Source organism: Dromiciops gliroides, chromosome 2, assembly GCF_019393635.1.
Source record: "Dromiciops gliroides isolate mDroGli1 chromosome 2, mDroGli1.pri, whole genome shotgun sequence".
In the NCBI taxonomy this organism is placed as follows: Eukaryota; Metazoa; Chordata; class Mammalia; order Microbiotheria; family Microbiotheriidae; genus Dromiciops; species Dromiciops gliroides.
Genome location: NC_057862.1, coordinates 332050767 through 332070965, shown reverse-complemented (window position 1 = coordinate 332070965; position 20199 = coordinate 332050767).

Here is a 20199-nt window from a genome sequence, read left to right as displayed (position 1 = left end):
AGCCTAAGAATAATTAAAAAACAGAATATACATTGTGCAGAAGACCAAAAGTAGATGGGATGTTCCTGGGCAAGCATGAGATTGAGCATGTATAGATCTATGTCAACATCTCCACTATCATGCTTGTGCCCAAGGTAGAGTGATGGGGACTAGCTGGCAGAAGAAGTAGGTAAATTTGGACTAGGTTGAATGATCTGACCCAAAAAGTTGTTCTTGTTAGGGCCATCTTAGAAAGTTATCCATGGTGGAGGGCACAAAAGATCTGTCCTTGGTCCTGTATTTTCTATTTTTATCATGACTTGTATGAAAGCATAGAAATCATGCTTATAAAATTTAAAATACTCAAAGCTAGGAGGGGGTGGCTAAACACATTGGAGGATCCAAAAAGATCTTGACAGGCTAGAAAAATGGGGTTGAATCTCATTAAATTTTTAAGCTTCAAAAGTTCAAGATGGAGAGGTGTGATTTCCATTTCATCTGGATACCATTTCATATGGAAAAGATGTGAGGACTGGACTATAAACTTAATAAGTCAATAGTGTGATATGACAGAAAAAAAGCTATGCTTCTTTTAGGATAAGTTGAGAGATATTGTGAACAGAAGAAGAAAAAAGATAGTCCTACTGTGCTCTCCCCTGGTCAGGTCAAATATGGAGTACCATATTCAGCCCTGGGGACTCCATCTTAGGAAAGGCATCGACAAATTGGAATGGATCCAGAAACAGACAACTAGAATTGTGAAGAGAAGGGAGAACATTTAATTTGAAGATCATTTGGAGGAACAGGGAATATTTAGGTTAAAGAAGAGAAACCCTTTGGGTAACATGTTAGTTGTCTTCAGGTATCCAAGAATATAATAATAAAATGAAATAATATAATAAAGTATATCGCAAACCTTAAATAACTATATGAATGGAAGTTATATTTATTATAACTATCCCATAAAAATCACTCCCTCAAAGAATGACTCATCCTCAATTCTTGGTGTCTGTATGAAAAAGTAGGAGGATGCCAGGGCCGTGACAGCTCTATGCTGGCTCTGAAGACCTGTCAGGAACCTTAAACACTAAAGCTTTGACATCAGTTGATGCCATGAATTGGCTAGCATGGCATCAGCATTGTGCATCCGTTTATAAGAGTCAAAGAAATAGAAAGGTTGACATTGGATTGTTGGTTGACTCTAGTTGAAGCCATCTGCTGACCAACTTAACATAGAGGATAGGAAAATGAATGGTGGCCATTTGTGTTCTTTTGCAAAAAGAAGCCAAGGAGGAAGGAACAATTCGGATATGCTAATCATACCTGCTGGAAATGCTTCAGTGCAGATGATGCTGACTGCTAAAGCAGACAAAATACAAGCACACCTGAACTGGTCTGAAAATAATACTTTTTCATGTATGCTATATCATAACTAAGCTGGAAATCAGTGTTAGCAATTCTGGGCAAGGGTCTTATACTGCATTTTGTCAATAGTGCCCTGAGCTCCAAATCACACAGCATCACATTGCTGATGAGGTTAGGGCAGTCATAAAACTGTTGCTGGAGTTGTACTTATGATGCTGTCACAGAACCTACAGAGGAGGAGCTTAAATCTTAATCCTTTTATCCAACTGCAAAACTCAGTAATTTTATCCACTTATGCAACAGACAACAGAGCATTAAATATAAAAGAATAACAGTGGGATGGTGACTTGTCCCTGAACTGTTTCTATCAGAACTGCCTCAAAAAAGATGAGAACTTTCAAATCATCATCTTCTTCTTCTTCTTCTTCTTCTTCTTTGTCGTCGTCGTCTTTGTCCTTGTCTTCTCCATCTTCCTCCGCTTCCTCTGCTTCTGCTTCTTCCTCTTCATCATCATCATCATCAATATAGCACTTTTAAGGTTTGCAAAGCACTTTACAGATGCTATCTCATTTGATCCTCACAACAACCCTGGGAGGTAGTTGCTAATATTTTATAGATAAAGAAACTAAGGCACATTGAAGTTAAGTGACTTTGTCCCATAGATGCACATTCTAAATCTGTTCTTCCTAAATCCTAATCTGGAACTCTATTCATTGTGTCATAATCAGCACAATAACATTTACATGGTACTTTAATACTTTATGATTTGCAAAGCACATTACATATGTAATCTCATTTGAGTTTCACAACAACTTTCTTATGTTCAGGATCTTTACCTTCTTTCATTTTTGTACTTCAAGTATCTAGTACAGTGCCTTGCATAAATAGTAGATGCTTAATAAATATTTGTTGTTAATTCCTTCCAAAATTATTTTGTATTTATATACCTGAGTATATATTTCTCCAAAAGAATATAAGCTCTTTGAAGACAGAGGCTACTTCATTCTTGTTTCTTGTATGCACACAAAATTAGGAGCTTAGTAAATAATGACAATGACTCAATGAAATTGAATAAAAAGTAATAGACTGAAAGTTTATAACATCATAGATATAGAGCTATAAAGGATCTTAGATTCCATTGAGTCCAAACCTCTCAATTTTTTTTTACAGATAAGGGAACTGAGTCTCAAAGAGATTAAATGTTTTGTCTAGAATCACACAGCTAGGAAGCATCTGAGGCAGAATTCGAACTCAGGTCTTCCTAACTTTTTAAGTTTCTCACTACCCACAGTGTCATTGACATGATAAATTGAAAGAGGAAAGAAAAAGAATGGACTATCAAACTGGCCAGCAGGTATGGTTGTGGTAGTAGATGACTATAGCCATCAATAACCCTCTATGCCAATCCTTGGCAATGCTAATTTTAATTCTAATCAGAGATACCTCTAGTGTAAACCCTTTTATATCTCCGTGGTTTAACTTGAGACCAGAAGCATTAGGGGCAATGTCCAGAGTATTTCGAGAGCTAGGAGCAAAACATTTTTTTAATTGTAAAAATATTTTATTATTTTCCAGTTACATGTAGAGATAGTTTTCAATATTTGTTTTTATAAGATTTCTAGTTTCAAATTTTTCTCCCTCCCTTCCCCTCCCTCCCCCCTCCCCAAGACAGCAAGTAATCTGATATAGGTTATATATGTACAATAACATTAAACATATTTCTGCATTAGTCATGTTATAAGAGAAGAATCAGAAAGAAAAAGAAAACCCCCCAAAAAGAAAAACAAAAGCAATAGTATGATTCAATCTGCATCCATATTCCACAGTTCTTTTTTTTTTTTCTGGATTTGGAGAGCCTTTTCCATCATAAATCCTTTGGAACTATTTTGTACCGTTGTATTGCTGAGAAGAATCAAGTCTATCACAGTTGATCAACACATAATGTTGATGATACTGTGTACAATGTTTTCCTGGTTCTGGAGCAGAACATTTTTACTGATCCCTCTTTAAGTTTCCGGGGACAATTCATCTGTTTGGAATTAATGAGATTGGTGCCAAGGATGAGAAACAAAGCTGATGACCTCAAAAAGATCAACCATGTTATCTTTTCCTTAAGAACAATTTAAGTCACCAAAAACAGAAGATTGATTATATTTAGATCCTATTCAGTTATACCCTGTATCACAGGAAAAGTGGCCACTATTTCTTGTATTTTATTTATAATCAACCAAATGCATCTTGCTGGCATGCCCCAAAACTATCCTTTTATCTTAATGCGGAGATGAATGTTATGATCCTTAGTTATATAAAAGAAAAATATCCAGATGCACTTTTGTTCAAACTCCAGGGAATGACGAATATTGGGCTGAGTTTTGTACTTTAATATATAGAATTGGATGGGCTAGAGGGAAGAGTGAGGCTGGAAACCCAAAGACCTGGGTTGTGGCTCAAGCTAATTAGTCCCTGATTTGCAATTACCTCCCTAAGTTTCATTTTTCCAGTTTGTAACAGGAAGGGTATTGGATCCAATGATTTTCAAATTCCTTTCAAACTTCTATGATTCTATTTCTTCCTGTGATGAGGTACTCCATCCTCTCTACAGAGTTGCTCTGAACTCTTGATCCCTGTATAGGCAAATAAAGCAGATTTGCTTGGTGAAGGACAGAGAAAAGAAGTGGGGAAAATTAATAATAATAGCTTTAAAGTTTGCAAAGTATTTCACATACATTTTCTCATTTAATCCTCCCCACAACTCTTTGATATATGATCTATTATTATCCTAATTTTATTTATTATTATTATTATTATTATTATTATTTTGTGGGGCAATGAGGGTTAAGTGACTTGCCTGGGGTCACACAGCTAGTAAATATCAAATGTCTGAGGCCACATTTGAACTCAGGTCCTCCTGAATCCAGGGCCGGTGCTTTATCCACTGCACCACCTAGTTTCCCATCGATTTTTTTTTATAATCTTCATTTTAGAGATGAGAAAACTGATTCAGAGAGTTTAAGTAACTTAACCAAGGTTATACAACTAGTAATTGTCTGAGGCAGGATTCAAATATAGTCCTTCTTCACTCTAAAGTCAGCACTTTCTGAACTATACAATATAATTTGCTCCCCTCACTTCTTTATCTAATGAAATGAGAATTATTATTTCTAATCAGGGGCCCTTCTTTAACACTTGTAGGAAGAGGCTTGGAGCTGGATAAGGGGCATTCATCTGTTTAGCTATTGCCTTCAGGAAAGGAAAATGGCATAACCTTTGAATCCGTTTGAATGATGTCTTCTCTCAGGCAAAAGAAATTGAATTTTGATTTATAGGATAAGCAGTGAATTTGCTGGTAGGGAATATGACATATAATGTGTGTGTATGCATGTGTATATATATGTATATGTATAAACTTTTTTTGAAACTCGAATTTAATTGGAATTAAGCCTTTGAGGATATGTCATTTATTCTGTGTGTGGCTTCCTTTTAGTTTAATATCTCCTTCAATTAAAATATGGAAAAACAGAGACTGGAGGGATGCAGTGACAGATTGGTTCATGCAATTATTCATATAATAATGAGGCACAATAATGCAAACTGTTGATTTTCTCCCTCTGGTTCTTGCAGCCCAGATGTTTTGAATAGGCTCCAATGATTTCCTCCTCTGCCTAGGGTTACAATCTTCTTAGTCTAACAATTAAGACTTTATTTTTGATCATTGCTCAAGATAAACCCTCACTTCCCTCCAGGCTGGTCTCCTCCTTGGCCTTCAGACATGCCATGAGTATCCTTGACTCCATGCCTTTGCTTCAATCATTCACTCTGCCTGGGTAGACTTTAGTCACCACACCTCTACCATGACCATCACCATTTTGTCAACATCTTTCTTAAAGCTCCCAGAACTGAACACAGCATTTCAGGTTAAGGTCTGACTCATCCACTACTTAATAACTGAAATTTTGCTGAATAATAATTGAAATTTCACTAAAACACAAATCCCTTTGGGACAGGTAGCGCTTTAAGTCATTATCAGTCATAAACACTTGTCCTTAAGGGTGTTCAAATCCATCAGAGTACTAAATATAATAAGAGAACTAGGATTCCTGGAACTCAGAGGTTAAATGTTGAGTACTTGCTAGGGGGTGGGAAGGTGGTTACTTCTGTGTGTGCCTCATACTCTGCCAGCTTAGGATGCAGCTTACAGGGCTGGCATTAGAGTTCAACCTCACTTAGAAATTGGAACTTTGGTTATTTACTGCACCTGAGGATCACCCACATTTCTGAAAGCTTTAACTTAACTGTTGACAAGTTAGCTAGTGTGAACAATCTGTGTGACCAGGGGGAGGTTTGGGTGATGCCAGAGTACATAGCCCTCTCCATAATATAACTAGGAAAGCCCTAATAAACTCCCAGCAATGTCCTGCTTGCTGTAATCCCTAAAGCTCATCATGAGGCAATAAAACAAGCATCAGATTAGGAATCAGAGCACCTAGATTCAAAGCCTAGCTCTGCCATATATACTACCTATGAGACCTTGGAGATGTCACTTAACTTCTTTGGTCCTCAGTTTCTTCATCTGTAAAATGAGTTTAACCACATGATTGATGATATCACTCCCAACTCTAAAGCCATCACATTCCCCTTCAAGGATACCTCCTTGTTCAAATTGAACCCTCCCTGGAAAGGACAGTGTTTAGTTTCCAGAAATTGATCTGAATGATTGGAAAGCTATTATGTACTTGGTTTGGAGTGAAGGGTTACTACTACTTAGCCTGGCTTTTTCAAGCAATGCAGGGACACAGGTTTCAGTGACAAAATTATCATCAGGATGTTCTGACTTTATTCAATTAATGTTTCAAATAAACCAAAGTATTACAAATAGTATAAGAAATCTAACAATACAGTTAAAATCATGGCAATATGCACAAAAGGACATTTAAAAAATAAACTGAAATTAAAGTTCAGTAAATCAAAACTTATTTTATGTGCATAAACATAATACTTCAATAAATATTTACAATAAAACAGCTTATATTTTTATAAAAGCAATGATTTCTTTTATTTCTTTTCTTTCCTTTTTTTTGTGGGGCAGTGAGGGTTGTGACTTGCCCAGGATCACACAGCTAGTAAATGTCAAGTGTCTGAGGCCAGATTTGAACTCGAGTCCTCCTGAATCCAGGGCCAGTGCTTCATCCACTGTACCACCCAGTTGCCCTCAAAGCAATGATTTCTGAATTGATACTTTGTGAAATATAAAACAATCATGTTCTGCTATTGCACAGTTAAAAGTTTATAGTCCTCGTTCTGTTTCATGCCCATAATATATTGTTGTTGTTCAGTTGTATCAGACTCTTTTTGACCCCTTTCCTGGGGTTTTCTTGGCAAAAGTACTAAAGTGGTTTGCCATTTCTTTATCCAGTGGATTAAGGCAAACAGAGGTTAAATGACTTGCCCAGGTTCACAAAACAAGTAAATATCTGAATCCAGATTTTGAAATCAGGCCTTCCTGACTCCAGGCCCACAACTCTATCCACTGAGCCACCTAGCTCCCCCCATAAAGAGAATTAGATTTTCATTGGTGGTGGTGGTAGTGAATTCATTACAAAAGTACTGGCAAACTTTTTGTTGTTGTTTGTTTAGTCATGTCTGACTCTGCATAGCCCTATTTGGAGTTTTCTTGGCAAAGATACTGGAGTGGTTTGCCATTTCCTTCTCCTGCTCATTTTACAGATGAAGAAACTCGAGGCAAACAGGGTTAAGTGACTTGCCCAAGATCATACAACTAGTAAGTGTATGATGCCTGATTTGAACTCATATCTTCCTGACTCTAGGCCATGAACTCCATCCACAGTGCCATCTCACTGCCCTTCAAAATATATACATATATGCCTACTCTCTTTCTCATATGTATATTTATGTATATATATATATATGTATGTATATATATATGTATGTATATATATATGTATGTATATATATATATGCACATGCACAACCACACATATATTTGTATACAGAAAAAAAACACACACAGAGAAGACAGATATATTTATATACATATGATAAGATATACATGTAGGATTACTCCCTCCTGCCCCCCAAAAAGTTACTTTAAACCACCTGACCAGAAACAGAAAATAGATCAATTAAAGAAACAGATTACAAACTTGTTTCAAAGGAAAGAAATTACAAGCTTGATCTGTCATAGTGATGAGACCTTAGTTATTTGGGCATCTTCTGGAGCTCTCTTTTCTGAAATCAAAGCAGCTAATAATCTCTTGATTTACCTCAATGATAATTTTAGCTTTCAAAACATAGATAAATCAAAGGAAAAAATTTCTATTTTAGACTTAATTCTCACCAACAAGGAGAAACTGATTACAAAAATAGAAATGATGGGAACTTTGGGAGCAAGTGATTTCTCCTTAGAGTCTGTGAGAGAGAGAAAGTGGAAATCCAGGCACACTATGAAATGTACCTTAGATTTAGGGAGGGAAGATTTCAATGGGTTAAGAAAAAGCATAGATGGACTATATGAGCAATAGTTCTGTGGGGAAGTCATTCCAAGAAGGATTGGAAACTTTTTAAAATGTCATTTTGAAGGCTCGAAGAGAAACAATCCCAGAGAAGAGGAAGGTGGAGAGTCATATAAAAAGACAAATCTGTATTCATATTTACCAACCTGTATTAAAAAAAGAAAAGACATTGGAAAATGGAAGCAACAATAGCAGTGTACCAATTGGAGTGATGCTACCTGCTGGAGAGTTGCTGTAGGAAAGCTCCGCCATGAGGAGAAGGCATCTGAGGGCAAGCCATGTGGCTTTTCTTTGGTGTCAGGAAGTGACATTTGCTCATAGGTACTGTCTATCAAAGCCACCAGCCAATTAGCTTGGAGCTGTGTGTGTGTGGATGGGGGATGTTCTCAGTTTCACAGGAGGCTTGTGGGATTAAGAAGGGGTGGTTCTCTCCCTTTCATCAGGACTCTTGTGGAGAGTGTAGCTAAAATGCGCGTTCCCTTTGATAGATTGATGAATCTAGGCCTCTTTCTCTCTTCACAAAATTCTTATTCTCCTTAACAAATGCTTAAAAGTCTAACTCTTGCTAAAGCTTATAATTTATTGATGACCACTCATTAGATATTTTAGACAGACTAGCTAGAATTTTAGCCCCTTACAATAGGTAACAGAATGCAAAAGCGCATGGTTGACTTTCAAAAGAACATCAGGTGTGCTAGTTCTCAGAATGACCTGCTGCTGGTGAGAAAAGCTTAGATGGCAAAAAGCTATTTTAAAAAATATTGGGGAAAAGAGGAGGAACTGCTCAGAGCTGTTGAACTCTTGTTTTGTTTCTTTCTGTTTTCCCTATCAAATAGGGAATAGAAAGGACATGAATATGAAATGAAATCTAAGTGAGCTTAGGAAAATGGTATGAGAATATCTAGCTACCCTTGATGAATTCAAGGCACCAAATACCCACAAACAACTAGAAGATACTTAGAAGAACTGAAAGATTTAATTGATAAGCCATTATCAATAGTCCTTGAAAAGTAGAGAATAAGAGTGATATAGCAAAATAGCAGAAAAACAAGTGTTGTTACAATATTTTTTTATAAAAGGATGGATTCTATGAACCATACTCCAGTGAGTTTGACTTTGATTTTTGATAAAATTCTAGAGTGTATTAATACAGGGAATGTTCTTCAATATCTGCAAAAAGAAGCAGTGATCACAGAGTTTACATGCTTCATAAGCAACAGGTAATATCAGACTAACCTCAATTCCTTTTTTTTTTTGGCCTTTTAAAAAAATTTCTTCAATCCATTTGTCATATAGGTATTAAAGGTTATTTCAAACAAATGTTGGAGAGAATGTGGGAAAATGGGCACATTAGTGCATTATTGATGGACCTGGGAATTGGTTCTGCCATTCTGGAAAGAGATCTGAAACTATGTCCCCAAAGTTACTAACCTATACATCCCCTTTGACTTAATTCCTTTTTTTTTTTGCAGGGTCATTAGACTAATTGATCAGGGAAATGCTGTATATATAATTTACCTAAATTTTAGCAAAGCATTTGACAAAGTCAGGTGAATCATGTGGACGATATGGGGTGATGTCTAGATCTAGCTTAACTTAGCTATGTCCCCAAAGTTACTAACCTTTACATCCCCTTTGACTTAATTCCTTTTTTGGCAAGGTCATTAGACTAATTGATCAAGGAAATGCTTTAGATATAATTTACCTAAATTTTAGCAAAGCATTTGACAAAGGTGAATCATGTGGACGATATGGGGTGATGTCTAGACCTAGCTTCTTTTTTTTTTCTTTTTTTTTTTCTTTTTTTTTAGATACAGCATTTTATTTGACAGTTACATGTCTTTTTTTTTTTTTTGAGATATTTTATTTTTTCCGTTACATGTAAAGATAGTTCTCAACTTTTGTTTATACATGCTTTACACTTTCAGATTTTTCTCCCTCCCTCCCTCCCCTCCCTCCCCCCTCCCCTAGACAGCAGGTAATCTGATATAGGTTATATCTATATATATCTATACATATACATATAGATATATATATATACACACACATATATATACACATAATAACATTAATCCTATTTCTGCATTAATCCTGTTACAAGAGAAAGAATCAGAGCAGTGATGCAAAACCTCAAAATAGAAAAAAAAAACAACAGCACCCAAAACAAAAGAAATAATATGGTTCAATCAGCATCTATACTCCACAGTTCTTTCTTTCTTTTTTTTTCTTGGATTTGGAGATCCTCTTCTATCATGAGTTCCCTGGAACTCTTCTGTACCATTGCATTGGTGAGAAGAATATAGTCCATCACAGTAGGTCAACACTCAATGTTGATGATACTGTGTACAATGTTCTTCTGGTTCTGCTCATCTCACTCATCATCAGCTCACGTAAGACCCTCCAGGTTTCTCTGAACTCTTCCTGCTCATCATTTCTTACAGCACAATAGTATTCCATTGTATTCATATACCACAACTTGTCCAGCCATTCCCCAATTGATGGGCACCCCCTCAACTTCCAATTCCTTGCTACCACGTAAAGAGCAGCTATAAATATTTTTGTACATGTGGGTCCCTTTCCCCCTTCCATGATTTCTTTGGGCAAAAGACCTAAAAGTGGGATTGCTGGGTCAAAGGGTATGCACAGCTTTATCGCCCTTTGGGCATAATTCCAAATTGCTCTCCAGAATGGTTGGATCAGCTCACAGCTCCACCAACAATGCATTAGTGTTCCAATTTTCCCACAGCCTCTCCAACATTTATTATCTTCCTTTTTTGTCATTTTAGCCAATCTGATAGGTGTCAGGTGGTACCTCAGAGTTGTTTTAATTTGCATCTCTCTAATCATTAGAGATTTAGAGCATTTTTTCATATGGGAATAGATAGCTTTGGTTTCTTCATCAGAAAACTGCCTGTTCATATCCTTTGACCATTTCTCAATTGGGGAATGACTTGGATTCTTATAAATTTGATTTAATTCCCTATATATTTTAGAGATGAGGCCTTTATCAGAAGCACTGGCCTCAAAAATTGTTTCCCAGCTTTCTGCCTCCCTTCTAATTTTGGATGCATTGCTTCTGTTTGTACAAAAATTTTTTAATTTAATATAATCAAAATCATCCACTTTGCATTTTATACTATACTCTATCTCATGTTTGGTCAAAAACTGTTCTCCTTTCCAAAGATCTGATAGGTACACTATTCCTTTCTCTCCTAATTTACCTATGGTATCACCTCTTATGTCTAAATCATGTATCCATTTTGACCTTATTTTAGTATAAGGTGTAAGATGTTGGTCTAAGCCTAATTTCTGCCATACTATCTTCCAGTTTTCCCAGCAGTTTTTGTCAAATACTGAGTTCCTATCCCAGAAGCTGGAGTCTTTGGGTTTATCAAACACTACATTACTAGTGTCATTTACTACTGCATTTCCTGAGCCTAGCCTATTCCATTGATCTACCACTCTATTTTTTAGCCAGTACCAGATAGTTTTGATGACTGCCGCTTTATAGTAAAGCTCCAGGTTTGGTACCGCTAACCCACCTTCCTGTGAATTTTTTTTCATTATTTCCCTGGATATTCTTGATTTTTTGTTTTTCCAGATGAATTTTGTTATTATTTTTTCTAGCTGTATAAAATAATTTTTAGGTAGCCTGATTGGTATGGCACTGAATAAGTAAATTAATTTAGGCAGTATTGTCATTTTTACTATATTAGCTCTGCCTATCCATGAGCAATTGATATCTTTCCAATTATTTAGATCTGATTTGATTTGTGTGAAGAGTGTTTGGTAGTTGTGTTCATAGAGTTCCTGGGTTTGTCTTGGCAAGTAGACTCCCAAGTATTTTATATTACCTACCGTTACTTTAAATGGAATTTCTCTTTCTATCTCTTGCTGCTGGACTTTGTTGGTCATGTATAGAAATGCTGATGATTTATGTGGATTTATTTTATATCCTGCTACTTTGCTAAAGTTGTTAATTGTTTCAAGTAATTTTTGACTTGATTCTCGAGGATTCCTTAAGTATACCATCATATCATCTGCAAAGAGTGATAGTTTTGTTTCCTCCTTGCCTATTCTAATTCCTTTAATTCCTTTCTCTTCTCTGATTGCTAAAGCTAACATTTCTAGGACAATATTAAATAATAGGGGTGATAATGGACATCCCTGTTTCACCCCTGATCTTATTGGGAAGGCCTCTAATTTATCTCCATTGCATATAATACTTGCTGATGGCTTTAGGTAGATACTGTTTATTATTCTAAGGAAAGCTCCCCCTATTCCTAAACTCTCTAGTGTTTTTATTAGGAATGGGTGCTGTACTTTGTCAAAAGCTTTCTCTGCATCTGTTGAGATAATCATATGATTTTGGTTGGTTTTCTTATTGATGTGGTTGATTATGTTAATAGTTTTCCTAATGTTGAACCAGCCCTGCATTCCTGGTATAAATCCCACCTGGTCATAGTGTATTATCCTGGTGATCACTTGCTGTAATCTCCTTGCTAATATCTTATTTAAGATTTTAGCATCAATATTCATTAGGGAGATTGGTCTATAATTTTCTTTCTCTGTTTTTGCTTTGCCTGGTTTTGGTATCACCACCATATTTGTGTCATAAAACGAATTTGGTAGAACTCCTTCTTCACCTATTTTTCCAAATAATTTGTATAATATTGGAATTAATTGTTCTTTAAATGTTTGGTAAAATTCACCCGTAAACCCATCTGGCCCTGGGGATTTTTTCTTAGGGAGTTCATTAATAGCTTGTTCAATTTCTTTTTCTAATATGGGTTTATTTAAGGATTTTATTTCCTCTTCAGTTAACCTGGGCAGTTTGTATTTTTGTAAATATTCATCCATTTCATTTAGATTGTCAAATTTATTGGCATACAGTTGGGCAAAATATTTCCTAATTATTGCCTTAATTTCCACTTCATTGGTGGTAACATCACCCTTTTCATTTTTGATACTGGTAATTTGGTTTTCTTCTTTCTTTTTTTTAATCAAATTAACCAGTATTTTATCTATTTTATTGGTTTTTTCATAAAACCAGCTCTTAGTTTTATTGATTAGTTCTATAGTTTTTTTGCTTTCAATCTTATTGATTTCTCCTTTAATTTTCAGGATCTCTAATTTAGTGTCTAATTGGGGATTTCTAATTTGTTCTTTTTCTAGCTTTTTAAGTTGCATGCCCAATTCATTAATCTCCTCTTTCTCTTTTTTATTCATGTAAGCATTTAGAGCTATAAATTTTCCCCTAAGCACTGCTTTGGCTGCATCCCATAGATTTTGGTATGTTGTCTCATTATTGTCATTCTCTTGGATAAAGTTATTGATTGTTTCTATGATTTCTTGTTTGGCCCATTCATTCTTTAGAATGAAATTATTTAATTTCCAATTGATTTTCTTTCTACTTTTCCCTGGCTCTTTCTTACATGTAATTTTTATTGCATCATGATCTGAGAAGGATGCATTTACTATTTCTGCCTTTCTACATTTGACTATGATGTTTTTGTGCCCTAATACATGGTCAATTTTTGAAAATGTGCCATGTACTGCTGAGAAAAAGGTATATTCCTTTCTATCCCCATTCAATTTTCTCCAGACATCTATCATGTCTAACTTTTCTAGTAATCTATTCACGTCTTTCACTTCTTTCTTATTTATTTTTTGGCTAGATTTATCTAATTCTGAGAGGGGGAGATTCAGATCCCCCACTAGTATAGTATTACTATCTAATTCCTCTTGTAACTCATTTAACTTCTCCTCTAAGAACTTGGATGCTATACCACTTGGCGCATACATATTCAATATTGATATTACTTCATTATCTATAGTACCTTTAAGTAAGATGTAATTTCCTTCCTTATCTCTTTTAATGAGATCTATTTTTGCCTGCACTTTGTCTGAGATAAGGATTGCTACCCCTGCCTTTTTTACTTTAGCTGAGGCATAATATATTCTGCTCCAGCCTTTTACCTTTACTCTGTGTGTATCTCTCTGCTTCAAATGTGTTTCTTGTAAACAGCATATTGTAGGGTTCTGGTTTTTAATCCACTCTGCAATTCGCTTCCGTTTTATAGCAGAGTTCATCCCATTCACATTCACAGTTATTATTACTGACTGTCTATTCCCCTCCATTCTATTTACCCCCTTTGTACTTTTCCCCCCTTCTTTCACCCTATTCCTCCTCACCGACGTTTTACTTCTTACCCCTGCCTCCCCCAATCTGCCCTCCCTTTTTATCACCCCCCTCTCTTTTCTTTACCCTTTTCTCCCTTGCTTTTGTCCTCCCTTCTCAGTCCCCCCCTTTCCCTTCCCCTTTTGTTTCCCTAAAGAGTGAGTTAAGTTTCTTTATCCCAATGAACGTATATGTTATTCCCTCTTTGAGTCAAATCTAATGAGAATAGGGTTGAAACCATGTTCCCCCCTCCTTTCTTTCCCTCTATTATAATAGGTTTTTTTCCACCTCTTCATATGATATAATTCATCCCATTCCACCTCCCCTTTCCTCTCCTCCCCATAGACTCCCTTTTTATCCCCTTAATTCTTTTGTATCATCACATCAAAGACAATTTATATTTATCCCCTCTATATAAAGTCCTTCTCTCTGCCCAAATACATTTACAGTTCTTAAGAGTTATGAGTATTATCTTCCTGTGTAGGGATATAAACAGTTTAACCTAATAGGGTAACTTTTTTTTTCCCCTCTGTTTACCTTTTTAAACTTCTCTTGAGTCTTGTATGTTGAGATCAAATTTTCTATTCAGTTCTGGTCTTTTCACCAGGAAAGATTGAAAGTCCCCAATGTCATTAAATGTCCATCTTTTCCCCTGAAAGAAAATGCACATTTTTGCTGGGTAATAGATTCTCGGCTGCAATCCAATCTCCTTTGCCTTCCGGAATATCATATTCCAAGCCTTGCGGTCCTTTAATGTTGAAGCTGCCAGGTCCTGAGCAATCCTGACTGTGGCTCCATGATATTTAAATTGCTTCTTTCTGGCTGCTTGGAGTATTTTCTCCTTCACCTGATAATTCTGGAATTTGGCTACAATATTCCTTGGAGTTTTCCTTTTGGGGTCTCTTTCAGGAGGTGATCGATGGATTCTTTCAATGATGATTTTATCCTCTGATTCTATGATATCAGGGCAGTTCTCCTTAATAATTTCCTGGAATATGGTATCTAGATTCTTTTTCTGGTCATGGCTTTCAGGCAGTCCAATGATTCTCAAATTGTCTCTCCTCGATCTGTTTTCCAGATCAGTTGTCTTTCCAATGAGGTATTTCACATTTTCTTCTATTTTTTCATTTTTTTTATTCTGCTTGACCGATTCTTGGTGTCTCATGGATTCCTTTTCTTCCAACTGTCCCACTTTAATTTTTAAGGCATTGTTTTCTTCAGTGAGATTATGCACCTTTTTTTCCATTTGGCTAAGTGAATTTTTTAAGGTATTGTTTTCTTCAGTGAGATTATGTACCTTTTTTTCCGTTTGGCTAAGTGAATTTTTTAAGGTATTGTTTTCTTCAGTGAGATTATGCAGCTTTTTTTCCATTTGGCCAAATGAATTTTTTAAGGCTTTGTTTTCTTCAGCTTCCTTTTCTAAGCTGCTGATTCTTTTTTCATAGTTTTTTTGTGTTGCTTTCATTTCTCTCCCCATTTTTTCTTCTACCTCTTGCAATTGATTTTTAAAATCCTTTTTGAGCTCTTCCAGGAAGGCTTTTTGTTCTTGCGACCAATTCACCTTCCCTTGTGAGGCTTCAGATGTAGACAATTTGAGGGTATTGTCCTCATCTGAGTTTGTGTTGGCTTCTTCCCTATTGATACAGAAGCTCTCAATGGAGAGGGCTCTTTTTTGCTTCTTACTCATTATTGCAGCTTATTTATTTATTCTTTAAGTTGAGGTCTGCTCTGGGGGCACCAGGGTCCCTGTTTTGGGCTTCTTGTGCAGGTGTATAGGTGCTGTGTGACCGGGCTTTTACTCTGAGGCCTTTATGGTGTGTGGAGATCCCCTGTCCTGCACTTCCTGTCTGATTGTGCTCGGCCAGCCAGGCGCCAGACCCCGGCGTCTGATCCCGCCGTTCGTGGCCCTCTCGGCCGGTACAGGTAAGTTTTTCCACTGTCCTTCTTGGCCACCAGATTTTTGAACCAGGTTCCGGGAGCCTCAGTTGTTCGGCTGTGGCCCGCAGCTCCTGCTGACTTGCCCCGACCCCCTCGGCGCTGGGTTGCTGCCCTGCGCTGGGCCTCCCTTTTGCCCGAGTCAGACCGGCCTTTTCCTGAAGTCTTCTAAATTATCTCTGGTTGGAGGACTGTGTCTCTCTGTCTCTTTGCAGGTTCTGTAGTTTCAGAATCCGTCCAGAGGCTTGATTTAATGTTCGTTTTGAGGGAACAGAAGGAGAGCTCAGGCAGCTTGCTGCTTCCTCTCCGCCATCTTGGCTCCGCCTCTAGACCTAGCTTCTTAATCTGTGGGTCACAACCCCATATGGGATCATATAATTGACTGTGAGGGTCATGAAAAATTTGGCAACTTAACCTTATGTATACATATTTTATATACCTGGGGTTGCATAAAAATTTCTGCAGCAAAAAGGAGTTACAAGTGCAAAAGTTTAAGAAGCCTTAGTGTATTTAGACTTGGTGTACTCTTAGATAGAACCAAAATTAATTAATCGGTTGGGCCTAAAGAGTAGTCCTTTATGGTTGAATGTTAGCTTAGAGGGAGGTCTCTATCAGAGTGCTCCAGGCATCTATGCTTGGCACTTAGCTACTTAGTATTTTTATCAGTGATTTGGATAAAGGTTTAGATGGCCTCTTGTTGAAATTTGCAAAAGAAACAAAGCTAGGAGGAATATCCTGACACACTGAATATTTACCAAAAAAATAAAAATAAATCTTGACAGGCTAAAATGTTTAACAATAATCTGACATTTAACAGGGATAAATGTCAAGTCTTACACTAAAAATCACTTTCACAATTATGATATTAAAAAGCAGGGCTAGATAGCAGCCATTCATCTGAAGAAGAATCAGATATTTTAGTGGGCTGCAAGATGACTATGAGACAATATGATTCAATAACCTGTGTTGTTTAAAATCTAAATTGTGGGTTCTAATCCGCCCCCCGCCCCAGTCTTGGGGGGAAGCTGGCTAAAATCATTGATAAATTCAGCAAGAGTTTAGGCTTTTATAGATTTATTAAAATATATATTATAAGTTAGTGAAGAGAGAGAGGGATTGAGAATATATTGGAGGAAACTCAGTCAGGCTTGGGATTTAGACGTCCATGGCATCAGGCATATTGGAGGGGGAATAGAAGCCAGGTGTAGAATGAGATGGGTGGAATGAAAACATCCAGCCATCTGTACAATATTGTGGGAAAATGGAGCCAAAAGAAGCCAACCTCAGCTCTTGCCAGTAGCCATTCTCTTGGCCTTTCCCAAGTCAGTGCAGTACCTGGACTTCATGCGTGCCTCACCTTCTGTGACAGTTCAGTGCCCTCTCTTGTATGTATTCCTCTCATGGGTAAAGGCAATTAATGTCTTAAATGGTAAATCCCCATAATCTAAGTCTCATATGGATTTAAAATTGAGGATAATAATGATTGCCAAAAAATGTGAATTTGCTTTTACTCAGAATAAGTTACAATGTGCAATAATTCCAAACAATATTTTTTGTAAAAATAGTATTTCTAGAATTAATTAACACTTGCCATGGTAATCAATTTACCAAGTAAATACTTTATATAATTTGATCAAATAATAAGTTGGAAAAAACAAACAATTTAGAATATGGGAGCGCAATACTCCCAGAGTTAACATTGTATTATGAAATCTAAATCATCTTACATTGTTTCAAAATTAGATAGATAAATGAATAGAACAAAATACACATGGAAGAATAAAAAATAATGACATTCAAATTGCTTTAAAACACAATCTAAAAAGGATGAAAATCTCTATGACAGTAAACTCATACTATTAATTTAAAGATGTAGATACAATGGCATAAAAAAGGAAACCCTTATGTAACATTTGAACTGACATTATTTCTCTGAGTGAATTTAGAACATTTTTTATTTTGATATCTAAAATCTCCAACTCTCATTTTAATATCTTGCTGTCGTCTACTTCTGCATTGCTGCAAAATATATCCCTGTCTATGGCAGTAGAAGATTCTTGAAATATGATGATGATAAAGTTTCTCTTGTTTTTCTTCAGACCCTTTATTTTTTCTGTTGGTCCTTTCATAATACCAGAGCTTTATAAAATTATTAGTTAAAGGCAAAAGCAGGTAAAGATAAATCAAAATAGAAAATCCACAAAAAATGTAGTGTTAACATGATCTTATCCCCCTTCGATTAACCAGACTAAAGTTAGAGAAAAGCAGGTACTTAGGAGGTACTTATCAGGTACTTAGCATGTAGAAGAAACCCAATTGAAAATTTAAAGGGACAGGCATATAAAATCAATGAAATATAGGAGAAACTTACAAACATAAAATTTCTTATCCAACTTGTTTTGCAGAGAAGATCAGAAGATTGAGGGTTCAGGTCCCTTCATGGTCACCAAACTGTGTTGTTTAAAATCTAAATTGTGGGTTCTAATCTGCCCCCCACTCCCCCAGTCATAGGGGGAAGCTGGCTAAAATAACTGATAAATTCGGCAAGAGTTTAGGCTTGTAAAGATTTATTAAAATATATATGTTGTTAGGAGAGAGAGAGAGTGAGTTTGAGAATAGAATCCTTATAGCATGGAAATCCTAACTCAGATCTAATTCGGTATAGCCAGAGAGAAAGAAAGCAATTTCCTTTCCTAGCAGCCCACGTGAAATCTCTCACCACCAAGTTGGTGTTCGAATGATTAAGAGATCATTTCACAAGAAGACCTGTTGGAATAATTCAGAATGTTTAGCCCAGAGAAGAAAAGATTGATGAGAGACATGGTGGTTGTGTTTAAGAATTTGATAGACTATAATGTGGAAGAGGGATTAGATTTGCCCTTCTTGACTCCAGAGGACAGCTAGGAACAATGTATTAAAGTTGTAGAGAACATTGAGGTTTGATAGATAGAAAACTTACCTAGTAATTAAAGCTATACAAAAGTTGAATGGGCTCCCTCAGGAAGTTCCTGCTCACTAGAGATCTTCAAGCAAAGGTGACTAGATAGATTGATGGATTGGTGGATGGATAGATCATAGATCAATATGCATTTTATTAAGCATCTCTGTGCCAGGAGCTGTGCTAAGAGCTAAGGACAGAAATAAAAGCAGGTAAGAAAATCCCCACCTTCAAGGAGCTTACCTTCTAATGAGGAAAGAAAACATAAAAGCGGGAGCTAGAAAGAGGGAGATGAGGAGTAGGGGGTAAATAGTATGGAAGTGTCAGGGAAGAGGCCTATCTCTGTGCATATTGAGGTGAAAGATTAGAGCCTGGGATTCCTGTATGCAGAGCCAAGTTTTATAGTTGGAAGATGCAGAGTAGATGGGAATGATGGCCCAAGAACAGGTAGCATAGTTTGAGATATGTCATAGAGGGAGCTGGACAAGATGGTTTCTGATTCCCTAACTCTGATATTCCATGAAGTACATCAGAAAAATTTCCACAGATAGGGATGAGAGATTTTGTAGGACAAATAACTTTTTGGAGAAGGGATTGGAAATAATTTCCTGGAGGAAGTTACACCTGAGCTAGGCCATGAAAGAACAGTGCCGAATAAATATTTTGTTAAATTTCAATAACCTAAGGCCCTTTCAGGAATCCTATGTGATTCCTGTGTAAAGGGGAAAATATTCTTTACTTATCCAAGAGTGCTGTTGTTGTTGTGGTTGTCATCATCCTCATTGTTGTTGTTGACTTGTGTCTGACTCTTTATGATTCCATTTGGGGTCTTCTTGGCAAGGAAACTGGAAGGGTTCGCCATTTCCTTCTCCAGTGCTCTAGGCAACTTTCTTAGATTATAAGTTGTGAAGAAGATGCCAACCTACATTGATAAACGGAGTTTCCTCACCTGAAAGTTACCTATGAGAATGAAATTACAGATCCAGTTCCTACTTATATTCCTCATGTGGCACTTGATCTTAGTCTTGAAGGAAGCCTGGGGTTTTAAGAGACAGAAATGATGAGAGCATTAAGTATAGGCATAGGGGACAGTCTGGCCAGAGGCACCAAAGCAGCAGGATTCTGATCTACGACCAAGGAATGAATTAAAGAGGAAGATCAAGTAAAAGCTGGAGAAAAGGCCCCAGCGTGTTGAATCCCTCTCCTTTCCCCTTCACACTGGCTGAGCATTGTTTTTGTTAGGTGGTTTATTACCCACTGGGCTTCAAAAA